This window comes from Lates calcarifer, linkage group LG10 (assembly GCF_001640805.2).
Source record: "Lates calcarifer isolate ASB-BC8 linkage group LG10, TLL_Latcal_v3, whole genome shotgun sequence".
Lineage (NCBI taxonomy): Eukaryota > Metazoa > Chordata > Actinopteri > Centropomidae > Lates > Lates calcarifer.
The window spans coordinates 13496274-13515938 of NC_066842.1; the positions used below are offsets into that span (position 1 = coordinate 13496274).

General features: G+C 38.7%; 1 long non-coding RNA gene across 1 annotated transcript in view; it reads right to left on the reverse strand.

Annotated features, from left to right (window-relative positions):
- Positions 1 to 16464, reverse strand: part of LOC108875102 (uncharacterized) — a 68359-nt gene extending 51895 nt beyond the window's left edge. The window contains exons 1-2 of the long non-coding RNA XR_001959815.2: positions 16319 to 16464; positions 15009 to 15089 (exon numbers count right to left, since the gene is read on the reverse strand). This is a non-coding gene — a long non-coding RNA (uncharacterized LOC108875102). The remainder of the gene's footprint in view (positions 1 to 15008; positions 15090 to 16318) is intronic.
- Between the last annotated feature and the right edge of the window lie 3201 nt (positions 16465 to 19665).

The window sequence follows — 19665 nt, forward strand, 5'->3', positions numbered from 1 at the left end:
AGTGGACAGGAGAATGGGAAGAAAAATCCAGTCCCAACCAGACTTCAGTGTGATGTCAGATTGTGAATGGTCCAGTAAACCCTGCTTTCCACTGAACCAAAAATAACTTGGGGTGATGTAAAATACATATGGGCTGCTCTTCATGCAGCAGAAGATCACATACATGTTCTCAGTAAAGGGTGACATCAGAGATCTGGAAGGAACAAGACAAGCCTCTCTTTGGACCGAAGACTTCAGGCTGCTGGCCAGAGAAGTGATCTAGTTTCCCAGATGCACAGGGGGGACTCTACAGAGCACCACTGAGGGACAGTTTAAGTAAAGACTTCTGCAAAACTCATCATTCATTGTCAAATATGGTTGAGGTAAAAATCCACCCTAAAATACACACTCCTTTCATCTTCAATCACTGACCATTTGCTTTCTGCACATAAAACAGCTATACCATAAGCTTGCAAAGTTTTAAGATTTCAGGGTTCTCATGTTCAAAACCTGTCAGCAGGAGACAACTCCCCAGACACACACATAACTACCACACACATACAGTCACATTCAATATACAGGTGGGTCTCTGGAAGGAGGTCTCATATCTATTAAGGTATTACAAAATGTTTGAAAATGTAAAGAGCTAAAATAAGACAAAAGAACTCCTAAGGCAGTGTCACAAAGAATAGAGCAAACATAGCCTCCTTTTGTACAATATGGTGTAAAACATAAACATATAGGTACATACCCTTAAGGTTTATATAGATTTATGTGTATATTGATATCTATTATTTGCTGCTTAGAGGACATACAGATACAAAAGCCACTAGTAAACCTTACAGTATGCTCATCTTATCTGAACTGTTGCTGAAAATATATTTTTATTTTTAAAAACATTTGAGGGACCTAAACCCATCCACTGTTATATAATGCTTCAGATTTTTTCAAACTATTTGACAAACAAGCAAACAAGACAAGCGCTTACAATTAACTTACAAGCAAATATTTTCACACTGTAAAATGGCCTTCACTGGCAAAGTTCATTTATTTGTGTTTATTTAAGCCACACCTAATTAAGAAGTGTCAAGATTTCAAGAACTCATTATTTCCTCTGATGAAATTTGTGTTTAATAAACTTTGTAATAAGTTGAGTTCACAAAACTCCATGAAAGCACTAAAATCAAAAGTTCCTATAATAACCCATCCAAACCAAAAGAACCAGTTTGAACTTGTTTTTGCTGGCAGTGCAGCTTCTTTGTCTGGGTCAGTTGTGTATGGAGTCTCCCAGGACTAACTCTACTTGAGACACGTAAGCATTCTGTTGCAGTGTTTCAGTCACTGTTTTAGCAAAGTTGTAGAGGTAATACTGCAGGGTGAAGCTGCAGACAAGTCATACACAAAGCAGACTAAACCATGTGAATACTACTGGTGTTGGTAGAGAATAAGGTTAAATATGTCCGTAACTTTGGTTAATGGAAAGTAACACAACCTGTAATAAATAAATACATTTTTAATACTGTATCAATTTGATGCAGTTTGTAAAAGTTGTAATGTTAATTGTGAGTAGCGCCTAGGCTATGACACAGCTGGATGGCTGTGGTCAGCAGAGCGTAGAGTGTGTTAATGGAACATATTCAGGTGAGGTGCAAGTGTGAAAAATTTCTAACACAGCCATATTAATAAATTACTGTGTAGTTTTCTGTTGCAAACAAGTACACTTAATTTTTGTTTACAAAGTGATTTAAAATAAAACTTGCTCTTCTTTGAGGCAGCCTGTAGCTGGTCTTTTTTTAAAAATAAGATATGTTTTACTCCAGTAGGATGAATCATTATCTGAATTCAATCAAATCTCCTGAATTTATATTTGTCTTTTCATATGGCCTCCAAAAACTATAACTAACCAATCAATTTCTTCAACAGTTTTAGCAAAAAATACAACACTCACTGTAGTAAGGTGTACCTAATAAAGTGACACCTGCATGTATGGTTGCTCTACAGTAATTCTTGTAAACAGCATTATGCGTTGTTGGGGAAAAAAAGCACAGACACCCCTCTAAGTTTTTTCTCCATTTGGGAAATGCTTGAGGCAAACAGCTCAATAAGTCAGAATTAGCAGGGGATGCATTAGGAATAACTCACTGTATGTGTAGAAGAGCACAAACAGTCCTGCCTATAGAGTCCCACGTTCAAGTTAGTTTGATCATTGAAATTCAACAATTAAGCACACTATTTAAGTAACTAAATTTGCATTTTTAATAAACCACATTGATATAGTTTAATGGTCATCAACAGGTATTTTATTGTCAGTAGTATCAATTCCTCTAAATAGAAGGTCATTTTAGAGAGATTAAACATCCTGTGGCTAAAATCCCCATTGGATCACTATATAAGAGGACCTAACTGTATAAACAGAACATGCAGCTGAAAAACAGTTTAAACTGTTTTATTAGCTGTTTTAATTGACTCTGCAGGACTCGGGCATTTTAATTGGTAAGGTACTTAGAGGGTTTTTTACTATCTTGACTGTGTGGGACACACAAAGAAAGGAAGGCACCGCTGACAAACTTCTTACAGGAAAACCTTGTATTTCTGTACAATGATATGTTAGGACCTATAGTGATTGTGGTTCTGTAATATTGTAACCTGACATTATTATATTTTTGCAATGCCTTTTATTTTTTTGTACTGGATTATGCGGAAATGTTGATGAATGAATATCACAGATGACATTCAAAATCAGTTAGTCCTTTACCTCTGACTAACTGGAATGACCTACAAGCAAACCCACCTGCCAGTACCAAATGTATTCATTTGAACTCATGACCAAGCTGGAGGTGACATTACTAAGAATCACACTCTGAGTCACTGCAGTGGTGGACACCTGTTTGTATTTCTTGACAAAACATCAGCCTGGTATAGTATTTCTAAATGACTGACTAGGTAGCATCAGATACCCAGAGAAAGTACTATATACAGACCAAAGCTCTATCAACACCCTGCTAAGCCAAGATGATATATGGGCTTTAATGCGTGCTACATACTGTAGTGGAAACACAGCGTATTCAAACAGATACATACTGCCAATAGCACACGGCTGCAGAGTTGGGCTGCAAAAGCTTTTGTTTTTAGTTATTATGAAATAAGACCGTAACCTAACACCCCTTTAACAGCCCCTGGAGGCTGTATTACTCATTACAACCTAGAACAAAAAGAGAGTCACCTAATATATTTACAATCATCATCTGGGGACTATGAACATTACTGTCAAATTTCATGCAATCTGAACAGTAATTGGTGAGATTTAGTATGAGCCTACTGAATACTATCACACTACCTCTTTTAATGAGTATGTTAAGGCCCATATTTTTGTTGTATGATGTAATTTGTGCAAAGTTCATGCAATAGGACAATGCACTTAACAAAATCATTTTTATTGCATTTGTGTGCTGTCTTAAGGGGTGACTAACAATTTAGTGATTTGAATATCATCATAGTTTCAATAAATACAGATATTCACCTTGATGTAGCTTGTACTTTAAAGTTAAAATATCACATTTGATTAAAAAATTGGGTAAAATATATCACAGAACATTTGGGAGAACATTTCCTGTCACAGACTGGGTTTTAATTGTGGAGAACCAATGTGATTCCAGTCATCACTGAGACAGAATGTCAGATCAGCATGTTTTTTGTGATGTTGCTTTTAGTTCTCTAATGTGAGTCCATGCGGCCAGACTGCTCACAGACTTGGCCGCTGGCTGAAGCCAATTGTCTGAGTTAGGCAGCAGAACACAAGACTCCCCACTTGGAAAAAGGAGGAAAAAACAGTGGAGGAGTTTTAGCAGTCAGCCCTCAGACAGGAAGACTCTAGAGGAAACACCAGAAAGCCATTAACTAACCGCAGTATTATGGTGATCTATTTGCTGGAATGGGCTACAGACAGCTAATGAACAAGTCCATCACACACACACACACATCGTGTATACACACACCGAGAAGCAACACACACTGAGAAGCAATGCTGAAAGAGCTCTTGCTTGTACAAAACAGTGTGACAGATCAATGCCTGATTCCTAAATCAAGGGAAAAGGTTATTCTCTGTCTCACTGGGATTCCACTTACTATCCTCCTATATCTAAGACACTCCCATACCCTTTTAAACCAAACAAGTCCATCCCCCCCAAACAACACACACACACACACACACACACACACACACATCTCCTAATTAAGAGTGAGGCAGTGGGGCTTTTTTGTGTCTGTGGTTATGCTTGCAATGTTAGTGTCTGGAGTGTGAAAACAGATCTGATGGACTGGTGCCCTCAGCTCTCCCTGATCAGGCTCCAGCAGGTATCCCCCATGATTGACAGCTCACAGGTCAGCCGCCCATCTCTCAGTCTGTTAGAGGGTGGGCGGTAAAGAGATTTGGAATGCCTGGGACCCTGATTGCTTTATTGCTCGCCTGTCAGAACCATTGTACAGCTCTGTATTATTAGGGCTCGCCATCTCTCACCGTCTGGAAGGTGTCGCGTCTCAGCTCTGCATAAAGAATCGCTACTCCATTCAAAATCCTCTTTCTTTTTGGCTGAAAGGAAGAAAGCACAGATTTTTCCACAGAATCTCCTGTATTGGTTTGTCAGATAATGCAACACAAGTGTCTCCAGGGAATGGTTTGGATGGCGCTGCTTTACACTCGAATGCAGAGGATTTGAGATCATTTGGCAATAATTTATCACTGTGATACCAACAATAGTCTATAACATTATACAGGAATTACTCTGGTCTTCCTCATTATGTATCTAATCATGTTGATTTTTTTACTACTGTGGTGTCCACACCCCTGAAACAGAAGATGACAGCAAGCTTCTTTATCTTGCATTCTGTTTTTTCTGCTTTTACTTTGTAAGCAGAAAAAAAAGCTTTTCTTAGAAACATGCAATATTTTGGTATAGCTGAGAGGCCTACAATACATAAAACTGCACATATTTATATGACTGTGACTAAAATGTTTTTTTTGACATACAACATTACTATTTAAAGTAGCCTATGTTTGATGGGGTTAGCATTGCGAGCTGATGGTGTCCACTAATCAAGCAGTCCATCAACACAAAATTAATCAACAACATTTTTGATAATAGATTAATAATTTCAATACTTTTTCAAGTAAAAATGACAAACAAAACCAAATTTCACTTTTCCAACTGTGAGTATGTTGCTTTTGTCTATTTTGTATATTTAATTTGAATATCACAGCTGGTCAAACAAATCAAGAAATCAAGAATGTCAACTTGGCACTTTGGAAAATGGTGATGAGCATTTCTGAATTATTGTAACATTTTACCGGCTAAAGATCAATTGATCAAGAAAATAATTGGCAGATTAATATTTAGTTGCACCTACTGTCCAGTGAAACACTAATTAATGTTGCACATTATGGGATGTTATGGTCTTATCCTAGTATTTCTCTGGATTTCATTAGGGGGAGCTATATTGTCAATAATCACAAAAGATCCAACAGTTTTAATTTCAATGCATTTCTTCTTCTTCCAAACTGTGATTTCAATGTATTGTCACTTGCTTGGAAAAGTATGAGTCTGCCGCACAAGAATTAGTATTACAATAGTGTAATTATGTAAATTCACTTTTACTCTTTACTGCCTAAGCTGATGTCTCAATTTGACAAACCAATCAGAAAAAGTACTGTATAGTCTAAAATTATTTTGACATGAAGTGGTGGTTAAGGCAAAGGAGATTTAGAATATCAAGTAAAATGCTGTGGAAAATTCTGTCCTTCACTATAGTTCTCTCTCAGTGGAACAAAGAGCCTCCTCCAAAGATACAATGACCCAGTAAACAATGTGTCTATACTAATCCCTAGCTGATTTTTTCATGTTATTCCCCAAGCCGAGATGACAGACATGGCAGGTTGTCGAAGGTCATCAGAGCAGTGCCTCCTGGTCCCCTCGAGCCCAGGTGATGGCCAAGCCACATCCCCAAGTGCTCTTGCTGCTCCAGGCCACAGCAGAGACAAGCCCACTGGGGTGCCACGTCGCTGTCTCCATGGAGATGAGGCGACAGGCTGGCCGTGGCTCAGACTCACACCTTTATGGTCAGCGACTCGGCGTCTCTGAGGAGACTTCCCTGCCTAACAGCAGTTGCACACAAGTTGTGACGGCCCCCGCTCCCACCCAAAAACCATTCACCCTCTCTTTTTTGTTGTCTTCTTTAAAGTCAGTGCAAGCACAACTCATGACACCCCCCTCTCCGACAGTCCAACCCTCCTTGCCCTGGCAGTGCTACCCTTGTGAGGCTTGCTGGAAGCAGTGGTGAGATGTTAGATTAGACCTGCAAGTCTGGGCAGGGCCTGAGAGGGGATCCAACGCAGAGGGACTGCCCACTCTGTCTATGGCTCATGCTCCATTATGGTTTTATCTGGGGGTGTGAAAGTACCCAGTCCCAAATGCTGTCTCCTTTAAGATCCTCTCACAATTGGCTGCTGACAAAAACTGGCTTGACTAGCATAGTTCAGTATCCCTGTTGATCTATGTTGTCATGTCTTATTACATGGATTATATTTGACAGACAGTTGAACAGCAGATGCATACTTTCAAATGTATGCATCACTGACAAGAAGCTTTCAAGTTAGTGATCACACTGACATTACTGTTCCTCATTGTGTATGTGTGTCCAAATCTGAGAAATGAATGATAACCTCTTCATCATTCTACCCCCTGAGTGTTCTTACTGGAAGCCATATTGATTTTGTTAGTCTGAGAGTCCTTCCATTGCCTGGCCTTTACCTCAGGGACAAATCTAATTGTTTATCTCTGGACAGACTTCTGCCTTTACTCCCTTCTGTCTCATTATGTGCCAAGATTTGTCAAGTCAAGTCTCTCCACACTCTCAAATCTCGCTTTACAACATGTCGTTCGGCAGAACACTACAGATGGCTTACTTATCAACAGACCCTCCCACATGGAATGCTACAAACATGACAGCACAACACACTTGCAAAAATATACACAAACTGACATACAATGTAATCACACTCTGGAGACATGATTACACATACTGACACACAAAACATGAGTCACTTTTTTTTAAGAAACACTGATTTTTGATATCTTTGTGTAAGCTTTCTTGAGGAAAATTATAAGGAACTATTGATTTTTTGAGATCCACAATACACTGAACAACAGCAGTATTAAACAATTACTATTCTTTACTAATTCACTAGACAATGCTGTCATGTTTTCTTTTTTCTATTCACTGTTATCACAGATGGCTTATAGGAGAATAAAACAGTGATCCCAATGAAAGTCCTCACCAAATCGAATGCAAGTGCAAATCTAACCAGCTGGGTGAAGTTAATGGACAAATTTATCTTACAGTATTCTATTAGTTTGATATTGCAAACACTGTAGTTAACACTCTGAGTAGGTACACTGCATTGCATCAGACTAACCCAAACTGCAATTACAAATGAATGAATGACCAAGACTATTTTTTACATCACTACAATCATTTTTTTCTCAATATAGTCATAATTTCTCAATAAAATCTTTTTCTGATGAGTCCTCTCACAACTGTAAAGTAAAATGCTTTGTGTAACTAAGTAACACAGAGCTGTAAATCTTAATTTTAACTATTGAGAAGTAGAGCTCATACTCACATCTTGTTATTAAAACATCAGCTCATCTACCAACACAAAATAGAATGAGCAAGTGAGTGAACAACCTAAAAAAAGAAAACCTTAAAACAAGTCTTTCTATAGAGATAGATTTCTTTATGTCTTTAGATTGAAGTCTCACAATTTTTCAGTATGTTAGGGCCTAACCAGTTTGGTTGGTCAGCAGGCTATCAGCTGCGTAAGAACTATGAAGCTGTTGAATAATGTAATTAAAATCAGGCAAGGGTTAATATTTCAAGTTGAGCAACTCACTTCTTATTTTATTTTCTTAGTACAATGCCTACAGTAAAAAAAAAAAAAAAAACTCATTACATGGCCAGACAATGAGATATTATGTCAAGAGTCTGCACTTTTATAAAACCCCAAAATTGATAAACTTAATATTCAATTATGATAAAACTTTGGTGACAAGTTTTTTTTTTTTTTTTTTTAATATTGTTGGTTTTTGTTTTGTTTGTTTTTTTTTAATCATCTTGCCTTCTCACCAGCCTTCCAAACTCTTTGAGGCCATTGGAAGCCCTTGGTCAGGTTTTATCAGTGAGTTAACTCCAACGAAGTAGGCCAGATCGATAAGCACATTCTCAGAAAGGAGCCAGAGCAGAGAGTTAGAGGCGCGGGGGAGAGAGGCTCGAGAGGCAGGGAGCAATCAGAGAGCTATGGATGTGTGTGCCTTCAGGAGTGGATCGATGCACTGACAGGAGCCCTGCTTTGTTCTTGCACAGTGCTCAGATGTTAGGCGTGCTTAACATGATTGCTTAAAGGTTTTTGTTTGCCTACTTGTGTTTTTGTTTGTCATTTTGCTCTACTTATAGTATATCCTGCTGTCCCTTTTGTTAGTAAGTTAGACAGGTGGTTAGGTTGGCTATAGTAAGTCTGTTTTTTTACAAAATGATTTTTTTTTAAATCAGCAGGGGTTTAGCTAGCGTTTCACTCTTTCAAATTTGCCAAATTTCTGGGCATGGATAATGGCCAAGTCTATAACTAAGGGCAACAAAACTTTAAAAAATAAAAAAACTGTTCTGAATAATAATTTTCTGAAAAATGATGATTAACTATAATCTAAAGCATGCTTTTGAACCTACAAAAAAATCAATTGTGGTAGTAGGTATTACGAGAGACTTCTGTGCCCTTAGTTCTTTAAATATGAAGAAAGTTTGCTTTTGACAAATTGGTCTTCAACATTCCTTGTCATTTCTGTAGTTCAGAGGAATTTTTCATCATTATAAATCTGCATTCTTTATCATTACACCACATGGCCACCCAAGCCAAGTTAAACACTTTGCCTCACTAAATACTCTGCCAAGAATTACTTCTATCAAGAACTTGGGCGTGCCTGCTTCCTCACAGAAAGGTGTTGACCGCAAAGGACAAGTAGGTGTCAATAGATCTGCTCTCAGCGCCTATGGGACGTTGAGACACATGAGCTCTTTTCCAAGGCTTAATAAGATGGCACAGATGCGCCCTTGTCTGAGAACAGCCATGTGTCTCATTGTACTTTGGCCTCCCAACCCTGCCACTGCAAGACCTCTATTGCAATGGCTGCATGAGAGGGTCTCATTAGGACAGGCAAACGAAAACCGGGGTCAAGGTATATAAAGGTAGTCACAGCTAAGGAGCATGGCTCTAAGATGAGCTGGGAGCTCCACCACGTCCTTGGGCCACCCCTGCAGACCTCTGGCCCTCCCCATCATGACCTCCAATATCCACCATTATTTGATGAGGCAGAGCTTGATAATTATTTTGCGTGGCTGAAGAAGGGGGCACAGTGTGAATGGAGTGTCTCACTCTGAGGGAAAGGATAGTAGGGGATGACAGAAAAAAAAAAAAACTAACAAAAAAAAAGATCAAAAGCAGGCCTTTCGCTTTTCATGCCTCAGAGGCTCCAAAGAGGATAAGGAACAATTGGGCCCTGGGTATCCTGTCCTCTCTGGCAATTAGACTCAGCTGATGAAGTGAAAGGGATGAATGGCAGGGTTCAAGGCCTTCAGTAGGATTCACACAACAGGGTGTGTTTTTACCTTCTTCTCCTTTATCTTCATCTCCCTTTAGAGTGGCAAAAATGCAGCTGAAATATTTCCAGATGAAGACAATGTGTTTCAAGGTGCCAAATCTTAATCATGGGGGCTGATGAGACTGAAGAGGTGTGAGAGGAGCTAAGGGGCACAAACAGACTTTCAGGCAATCATGTGTGCTCTCACATGCATTTTAAAGACAATGGACCAATACTTATCACATTCATTTTGATTAAATCTAGTCTAGAATGCTGTAACATTAAACTGTGTATTCATTAGTACCATCAACTATTAAATGCTTCATTGCAGGTAGTGTATAGTGTTCAATAGGATGAAACAGATGCATCTAACATACGGACATTTGGACACATATTTGTGGTTTTCACATTTTATACCACCTCCAGGGTTGGGTGTGTTTAAATAAATGTACTACCAATTACTAGTACTGAGACAAAAACAACCATCTACTGTATCCACTGAGACAAACAGTAAATTGGTGGTAGTTCTGCAAAAATGGAAAAAAAAGAATCATCCAGCTTGACTGATTGACATGGTTTAAAACGGTGGTAAGCATTCATTATGCAACACGTACCATCAAGCAGGTTCTACAGAAATCTGATACCCTTATTTCCACTTTGTATAATCTTTGCATAACACTCATCACCCTTTCAAAAGATATGCAGTCCATGCCAATTTCTTGACAGTAATACATAAATTATTTATCAAACCGCAGCATTAACTGTTGACATTAAAAGTTAAGTTCTCTGATGTGTAGGAGGAAGTTTTAACCTCACGCACAAAGTAAGCAAAACCTTAAGTTATCAATTAACATCATCCAGTATATTTCAGTTTCAGTGGTTTGAAAATATCCAGTTTGGAGACTGAGAATGAAACAGGGAAAATGGTCACAAAAAATGAAATCCAACAATGTATCTTGGCAGAGGGCAACAACCTTCAGAGTTAAATAAGTGAGATCAAAGTAAATAAATACTGAGAATCATGTATAAAGAGGTAAATGGAGAATCCTACAAGAATTCAAACCACACCCCAGAGATATTAGCAAAATCATACTTATTTCAAGTGCCATGTTTTCCACAAACCTGCACCAACCCTGGTATAACTCCAAAACCAGGTTTTGAATTTAACCAATATAATAAAATATACCATTCTAACAGTCATTTACTGCAACGGTGTTGATTTAAGATGTTTTAATCTGAAATGCATAAACTTACAAACCACTTACTGCTAGTAAGTTATCGTATATTTCACAGAAAATTTCTTACAGTACCCATACCAGTAAATGGGCCCCAAGGCTTTAAAGATACTGCCACACTGCACTAAAACCTTAAGATGATTAGTGATATTCTTAAAACGTAGCCCACTGATAATGTGTTTAAAGAAGCGATAAGGCTTTACCAAGCTTTGAGTTCAAAGTCTGAGAAGCATGGGGTCAGAATGCCAATGGGCTAAACAAAGAGTAACCAAAATGGGCTTTGGGGGATTTGAAACTTAGGCCCCTGAACTGCTTTGATCAAAACAGGGCTACGGCCATAGAAATACTAAGTATCAAGTGCCTGGGACTATGCTGCTGCCAGTGAATGAGTTTCACATGTAGGATGAGACAGTATATGTTCAATAACAGATAAAAAGAACAGTATAGCAGGAAGTATGAAAACTATTTTTATTATAATGATTCTCAAGGTTCCATTTTTTTCAAGACTGGTTGTCTTGATGGTGCCAGATGGCCCTCAACATTGATAGGCACCAACACTAGCCCTGACTTTCCTGAATCAAAAGACTTTATTTTGACATTTCTATATCAAGTTGCATAAGTGTAAGTTGTAAGCCTCTTTGTTTCAAAAAGGAATGGGTGCTGAGTGCAGCCACATTTTAATTTTAGCTAAAGGTTTGGATTATCCCTTTTACTAACTAATGACATATAAAGAATAAATCAAGTCATAAAAGCATTTTTCACCATCTGTTTTAAGGATGTTGTGTGTTAACTTTGGGAATATTCAACTGGCTAATTAGTTCTACTTTGACTCTCAGCAAGTGTCCTGTTAAGTCAACGTGCTTGATGAAACAAACAAGAAAGAAAATGATTCAAAATCAAAACTTGAACAGATTTTTGCATCTTGAGCAGCCTTGAGCTATTAAGTGGGCATGTTTTCAGCTTATTCTAATGATAAATCCATTAAGTCCAACAAAGTCCAACTGTGTTGAAAGTTAAAATTACCAAATTGATAATAAGGCTAACAATACAACCTGGCCAAATGTACAGTGCAATTAACAAGCCTATTTCCTTAAATGTCAAGATATGTTAAGTTGTTAAATGAAAATGAGCAAATAATCTAAAATCATACTCAATCACAAACTCAATTATGTGTGTTTATTATCATCCTGTCAGTTATAGTGTAACAGCCCTAGTGTTACATTATAATAATAGCTACATCAACAACTGATTAGTCCTGGAGACAACCGTAATGACAAAGAGAACGTTTGATGGAGAAGATGATTAAAGATGAGAGAATTTCAATTAGCCTATGCAAGGTTTTCAAATATTTCTTCATGGCACTGGTGGTTAGCTCATATTTGAAAAGCTGTCATCATGTTTCCGGTCCACATTAGAAGTACTGAAAAGGTGCATGGTGAGTCACACAGTGTGACTGTTGTATCATAACAACACACACTGTACTTAGACTGTCTGCACAACATGTACTCTATGTTTGAGAGTGCAGAGGAACAGGCATAGCTGTGATACATACACAGTGAATCAATGCCTTCTTCCACTTCTACTCAGTTAAGTGGGGTATCAGACAAATCATCAGTACACTGTTTGGCATGTAACTGCATAAAGCACCACTGTTCTGGTAAGCCTATCAGCTGTGGTTTACAACTCTCACCTTTAATGCCATCTGGAGCTATTCGTGTTTCCTCTGACTGCCTCTTGAGAAGCTTCATGGGACCAAAATGCAATATAACATCATAAATCTGATGCCGATCGAAGGAGAGATAAATAGGGCCACAACTAAAGTTTTTCATCATCCATTAATCTGCCAGTCATTCACTTGAGAAATGTAACAACTTTGAGAACCCAAGGTGATGTCATATCATGTCTAGTTGGGTCAAACCAAGAATTCAAAACCCAAAGAGATTCAGTTTTTTGTAATTTAAGGCAGGGAAAGCAACAAATGATCACATTTGGGAAGCTGAAACCATCAAATGTTTTTTGCTGGAAAATTAACTTAAACGATTCATCAATTATCAAAATACTTGCTATGACTGGCTAATCGATTAATCGACCAATAGCTGCAGCTCAAGAGGCAAAATTGACTGAGTAAATATCAATAAGCTGAAATATCATGAAATATCAGAATCATGAAAGGGAAATAGTTTGAAGATTGTGATAAAATACTATGTGAACCTGGGTTCAAGTCAAGCAGCCTTGAATGTCCGTTATCATCTTCCCTGTATCAATCTTCATTGTCAGCCAACTCACAATAAAACTGACATATACTTTATGGTTATACTTGACATTTTTCCTCTCCTGACCAAGTCATCCCTCCCACTGCCTGTAAGTACTTAAACTGATCATTTTTGGTATGGAGGACATCCTTCTAAATAAACACAATGAACAAAAACTCATTTCATTATTTAGCCTATTACCACTGACAGATGCCTCCCGATGACACAAAGGCATGGGATGCACAAAATATAAAAGGCATCTTGTTTTAATTGTTCAGATTTTCTTCTTTTTTTTTTTTTTTGAGGTGACAGGGCCATTACTCCAAAGTCACCACTTATCAGCACTATCACTGAGGATTAATGGTTTCACTTGTGCTAGTAAGAAATGTTTAAGTTGTCCCGATTATCAGTGCAAGAAAAAGAATAATGGTTATTTGTCATTGTGTTAAGCAGTTGGAGAGAGACTAATCTAACAAAACACTCAGTTAAGAATGTGATTAACCCTTTCTGGTGAGACTGTGTGGGATGCGTGTTGGACTGTGCACAGCAGTCAAGTCTCTGTCAAAAATAAAAGCTTGCCTACAGGAGAGCTGTGCCAAACTGATTCATAGCTGAATAATGTATCAGCAGCTAAAACACTGTGTAGAAGAGGTATTGTGTTTAAGACAAAAATATGCTAAAAGGGGGTGGGGGGGTGGGTAAAGGCTTAAAAAGACAGTGGATCTGCACAGACAATAAATTCCAACTTCAATGTGATATTCTGTATATTATTCCCACTGGTTTGCAGAATTCAGACTGACGTGATGAGATGAAAGTGACCTACAGGTTAAAAGATGAAAAAGGTTTCCTCCTTAAAGACAACATAGCAACAAATGATCTCAGACTTTAAAAACCAGGAGTAGAGAATCAAGGACCTTATAGTGAATCAATAAGCATACAGTCAAAGAAGAACCAACCAAAAAGAGAGGAAAGGGCCTCCAAAATGTTATAGCAAATGTTACACCACAGAAATGCCAAATTCAGTAATCTCATGGCTAAACATAGCAAAACTAAATGTGGTGATAAGTAAAAGAAAAATAGTTAAAATCATGATAACAATTTAAACATTTAGAATTAAAATTTAAATTGAGACTTATAGTTTGTTTGCGACAACAGCAATTACCACTACCAGTAGCTGCCATACAACCCATTTAACACATTTGTCTCGTGAAGGATTTTTTTTCCCAGCGCTACAGTCCCTGAAGCTTTTGTACTGGTTGTGCAGGCTTGTTCCTGCTCCAGTAATCTCCTACATTATTTTCCTTGTCTGTCACCTTTATAGTATCTATTAGCCACTCTCTACTATCTGTTTGTGGGGCATTTTCTCTTCCTTTTCCCCATGAATGTTTTATATATTGGAGGGAGAATGATTGTTCTTTGCAATGAGGCCAGCGCATGGCCTCAGTAAGACAAATTGCTCCAGAACGTCTAAATGGCAGTCAATGATAACTCATTGTAAGGAGAGTAAGTGACTTCCAATGGAGTGGATAGGGGACAGAGAATAATGGCAGAGCACAGGTGAAAAATAGATGTTTGGCTCAGTGTAATTACTCCATTAGGGGGCTCTCTGTTAATCTACCAAACCACAGCAAGTGTTTTTACAGCGATGAGGAGGTGACGGGCAAAAATGACTGCAACTGGACAGAGAGGAGCCCCGCTACCTCCCCAATCACAACACACACTATGAAGTGTTTACTAATGGACAAATGTACTCTCAGTCTGCTCTCTCTGCAGCATCCCACATGTGCTACTCCAGTTACAAGTAAGTGTGGTGATAGACGTATTGACGAAGTTCATCATTGAGCTGACATATTAATTACCTGCAATATGGTCCCGTGCGTTCAGAGTGCTTTAACCTCCTCTATCTCAATTGTGTACTGGGGGATGGATCAGCTGTGAGCCTGTTAAACATGAAAATCTGGGTTAGAACAAAAAAAGGGACAAAGGAAAAAACCCACCCGCTGGAAATCAACACCCCCATTCTGCTGATTTCCAGACAAACATAATGATAACAATTTTTTGACCATTTGGTGTCTGCTGCTTCCGCCTGTGGCAATCTAGACAAAAGAAGCCTGGAAAAAAAAGGACCAATATGGTCTTAAGAGTTTATTCTGACCACACAATCTGTTTTCTTAAGTCAACTTTTAAAACACTGCTATGAGCAGTGCCCACAGCTTTATCACTGAAGCTCAGATTGACCTTGTATTCACCTTTATACTATCTCCCATCTGTTTAGGTTCCACCCTAGAATCCATCCCAGTTGGCTGTAGGCCCACTTTGCATTGGGCTTTCTCAGTGGAACCCTGAGCAAAACCCTGTAGGAGCAAAAAGACTTTGTGTTCGGCCTATTTCAGAGAAATTTCAGCTTGCATCTCAGCGTTTCTTTCGACGCCCGACAAGCTTACTTGGTCTTTTCAGGCTGTTTCCCCATGTGCAGCATAAAGAAGACCCAGCTAAGAGATTTACCCTTCTTTTTTTTACTGCAGCTCCTCACTTGACTTGAATCAGTGCAGTCCTCTAGCATATGGCACTGTTAACAAGAATGATGTGGTCAATTCTGCAGTTTAGTTTTTAAAAAGGTAAACGGTGACCACTATACAGTGAGGCTAATAAGGAAAACACCCACCACTATAAACAAAAAAGCAATTACATTTGGAGAGAATTCTTGTTTCTTTACATGGTCTTACAATTACATTTAACTTAAATTACATTTACAAGTGAATCAAGGCAACACACATTTATCTACATCCATGATTACAACCCTGCTGATACAAACCCTCCCAGCAGCTCATTAGAGAGGTAAACTGACCTCCACTAGATTTAAAAAAAGAAAAAAAAAGAAAAAATGTTGAAAGCTATCAGCAGGCAGGTGTACATAGCTCAAAACACATACAAAGGCACCAATAGGGGGAAATACAAGGCGTCCAGCTGGACAATTTTCACTGCCCCAAAAGCTACAGGTTGCGGTAAGGGGACTTCAAATGCTAAGGACAGTGAGAGGTGCCATTATCACTCAGTGCTGAAAACGAGCACGGTGACCCGATTAAAGCGAGAATTTCTGGGTCACGGTCTTGTTTTTCAATGCTTAATTTGTCTATCGATAGTGACACGGTCCGTGGCTTGCACCTACCTGTAATATTATCTTTCTAAAAGTCGTGGTTCAGATAGGGCCCCTTGTCACTGTAACCCAACACGGAGCAAGCAAGCAAGCGAGCGGATTGGCCCTGCAGCGTGCAAGCACAGGCAGGAAGCGCCGGCCATGTCTGGCTGTGTGTAAGTTGCGGGCTGCGGCGCCGCTCAGTGGACACTCCGGGATCAGGAGCTCTTCTTTCTCACAACACACCTCTCAGTTACGGCAGCCTTCCGGGCATCCAAGAAATATACAAAGCCTTTTCAAGTTTTCGAATCTTCAACTTTAAAAAAAAAAAAAAAAAAAAAAAAAAAAAAATGTAGTCAGTTAGTAGTGTTTTTTATGTTCTTTTAAAGGCTGACTTTGAATATAAGAAAACATCAAAACATTTCTGAAGATTAGAGCATCTCTATAGAAAAACATACTATTTAAATAATCCTAGTAATAATCCTCATTGTGCACAGTGTTAGCTGAGTGTTAGATAGATAGATAGATAGATAGATAGATAGATAGATAGATAGATAGATAGATAGATAGATAGATAGATAGATAACAGTATGGATGCTCAGATGTTTATGATATATCAGTTATCCACCTCACTTGTGGAAGAAAGGGTGGGAGCAGTTTGTCATAACTTCACTGTAGCTTTTCCGAAACTTTTCACAATTAAGTGCGTTCTATATTTCATTTTGTGATTAAAAGTTATAACAACTGGGCCTGGAGACCAATCTAAATTTGACCTCAGTCTGTGAGATATGAACCAGACATACAGTGAATTCAAGTTTAGCTTTGTCCTAAGTTGCACTAAGAGTGCCAGTGAATATACAAGAATACAGTGGGCTTACACATTATATTTCACCTGGGCTAAAACTGGTTAGCGTGTGTCGGTGGCCTTTGGTGTTCAGCAACAAACAAGTTCATAGAGTCTGTGGTCTAGCCTTCTCAGGGCTTCCTTTGCATCAGACACACTGCCCTTCATCTCATGCTAATGTAGTACAAAAAAGATATCTAGCTTTAAAGACATGGCAGTCAGTTAAAAAAAAGGCTGTGCTTAGTGTTTGAAGCCATAAATGTGACAGAAGACTTCAAGAGGAAGACCCAAGACTGGCAGTCTAAAGATGAGTGAGAGGCAGACAGGCAACATGTTTTTTTCCCATCCAGAGGGATATTCTGTGGCCAAGCTTGATTATTAGAGATGAAGGACAGGCTGAGAGGATGTGGGATTGTTAAATCCTTGAATCCTTTCACCAAAGCCCCCTCCTATAACATTCTTCTGCACTCCATCTCTGTGCATTTATGGTGCGCCCTTGATTTTCCTCTCTTTTCTTTTTAAGGCTGAATGAAATTCAGATTCTGTGATGATATGCAAACAGCAAGAGAGAAATATGGAAATATAATTTGGCACTCCACAGTATCCAAACTCAAGTATTTAGAAATAAAATGGTATAAATGTGTATACGTTTGTATTCTAAAACCCAAAAAATCCCCATACAGTTTGATTAGATTTCAAGCATTGGCAAGAATTCATAGGCTCATCCCACTAATAACTAATCACTACACCATACATGTAGACAGCACTTCAACTGTCTATGGTGTTATGTGAAACCCTGGCTGTGGATTCAAAACCTCTGCTCCCCTTGCTATGAGAGGCTGTGCTTCATTTGATGCCCTGTCCATTATTGCCAGCATATTTGAAAAGTGCTAAGCCTTGAAACGAGTCCCATATTATTTCAGGCCGGACTGAATATTTCACGGCAGGAGGCAGAAAATGAGACCTTCCCTCAAGAGACTGCCTGCAGTGCATTCTACTTGGTGCAGCAATCGGAAGGTCTCATACTGTGCAAAACACACTTGAACAAACAATTATATATTTATCTGCCACACTTGTGAGATTTTTCTTTATTTTTCATACAGGAGAATGGGAGAGAAATGCAAAATCGAGGGATACTGTACAGAGGGTCCTCCAGTTTTTGCATTTGCTAAGATTGGTATCAGCACACACATCAGGGTACAGTGAGTAATCACTGACCCATAAAATCAGGTGTTTTATCACCACCTTAGGAGCAGGGACACATTCCAGGGAAACTGAAGATCCCTTTGAGTTACACCCAGAGTATAACAGCAGCAGGCTAAATACAGGAAGCTAACCAGATTGATTCTTGAATCACCGGTGCCTGGTTGTAATCGGATCCCAGTCTTGTGAGATTAGCCAATGACATTGTCTACGTTCTGGTGCATGATTCCATAACTGTGTAACAGAGTAGACGGCCGATTCATTTGTCTGGTAACAATGCTGTCTTTTGACTGATTCAGGAGCGTGTTGTTAAAGTAGCTTCAGTGGCAGTGGAGCTGTCTGAAATGCTTGCAGGCACAGTATTCATGGGTTCAAGAGTGGCAGGACAAGGAAAGTTCCTGAGAAAACTATCACCCTTACTAGAAAAAAAAAGAACTTAAAGAACATATGTAGGTGTGTTATAGTCACCCACTCAAACTGCCCTCTGCATATTTATACATCATTACTGTTTGAATCATTGCTGCAGTATTTTTATTCTTTGTCATGAGCAACAATAAAACAATGTATTCAGATATGCACTATAGTCAAAAAGGCCATCTCTGTGAAGATGATGGGTTCTTTTATCTACCAGAATATATTTTTTCCTCATTGACATTTGATTTTGATTATCCATCTCTGAATTATAAAATTGTCATCAAACTAAAATGCCCACCCATTACAATTTAAAGTTGACATATAAAATATGATTCAATTTTATTTCGTAATATTGAACAAACTCAATTTGCACCTAAAAGTAGATTTTGCTTCAGGAAAAAAGTCAAACAACAAAGCTTTGCTTAATCATTGAAACTTCAGCTGGCAGTGACCTTTGGGAAGGATCCATATCTCTGTTCCTGGAAGAAATGATGTGGATGGCAAGCAGTTGTGTCCTTTGTGTTTTGTGAAGATATTGAGTGTTTGAAGTGTTAACACTGACACTAAGCCTTTGGGGCGAGTAGGCGAAGGAAACATGTCACACAATAGGATGGGACTTGGATCTTTGCTTCCCCTTTTCTGACCTCTGACCGTTACTGGTTTTCAGGGTTGCTGCAGCCACGGCTCCTTAGGGGCAGTGTCTGCGTTGATCATATCACCCCAATGCGCAGAAATAATAGTAATAATAACTATAATCTTTATTTGTAGAGCACCTTTCAAATTAAGAAAACTCAAGTTACAATGTGCTTCACACAGGGCACCAAATTAAAAACAAGATCAAATTACAGTGTGTTACCACAGGGCAGCAAAATAAACCAAAATCAGAGGATAAAAGATAAAAATAGAACCAATTCAGTAA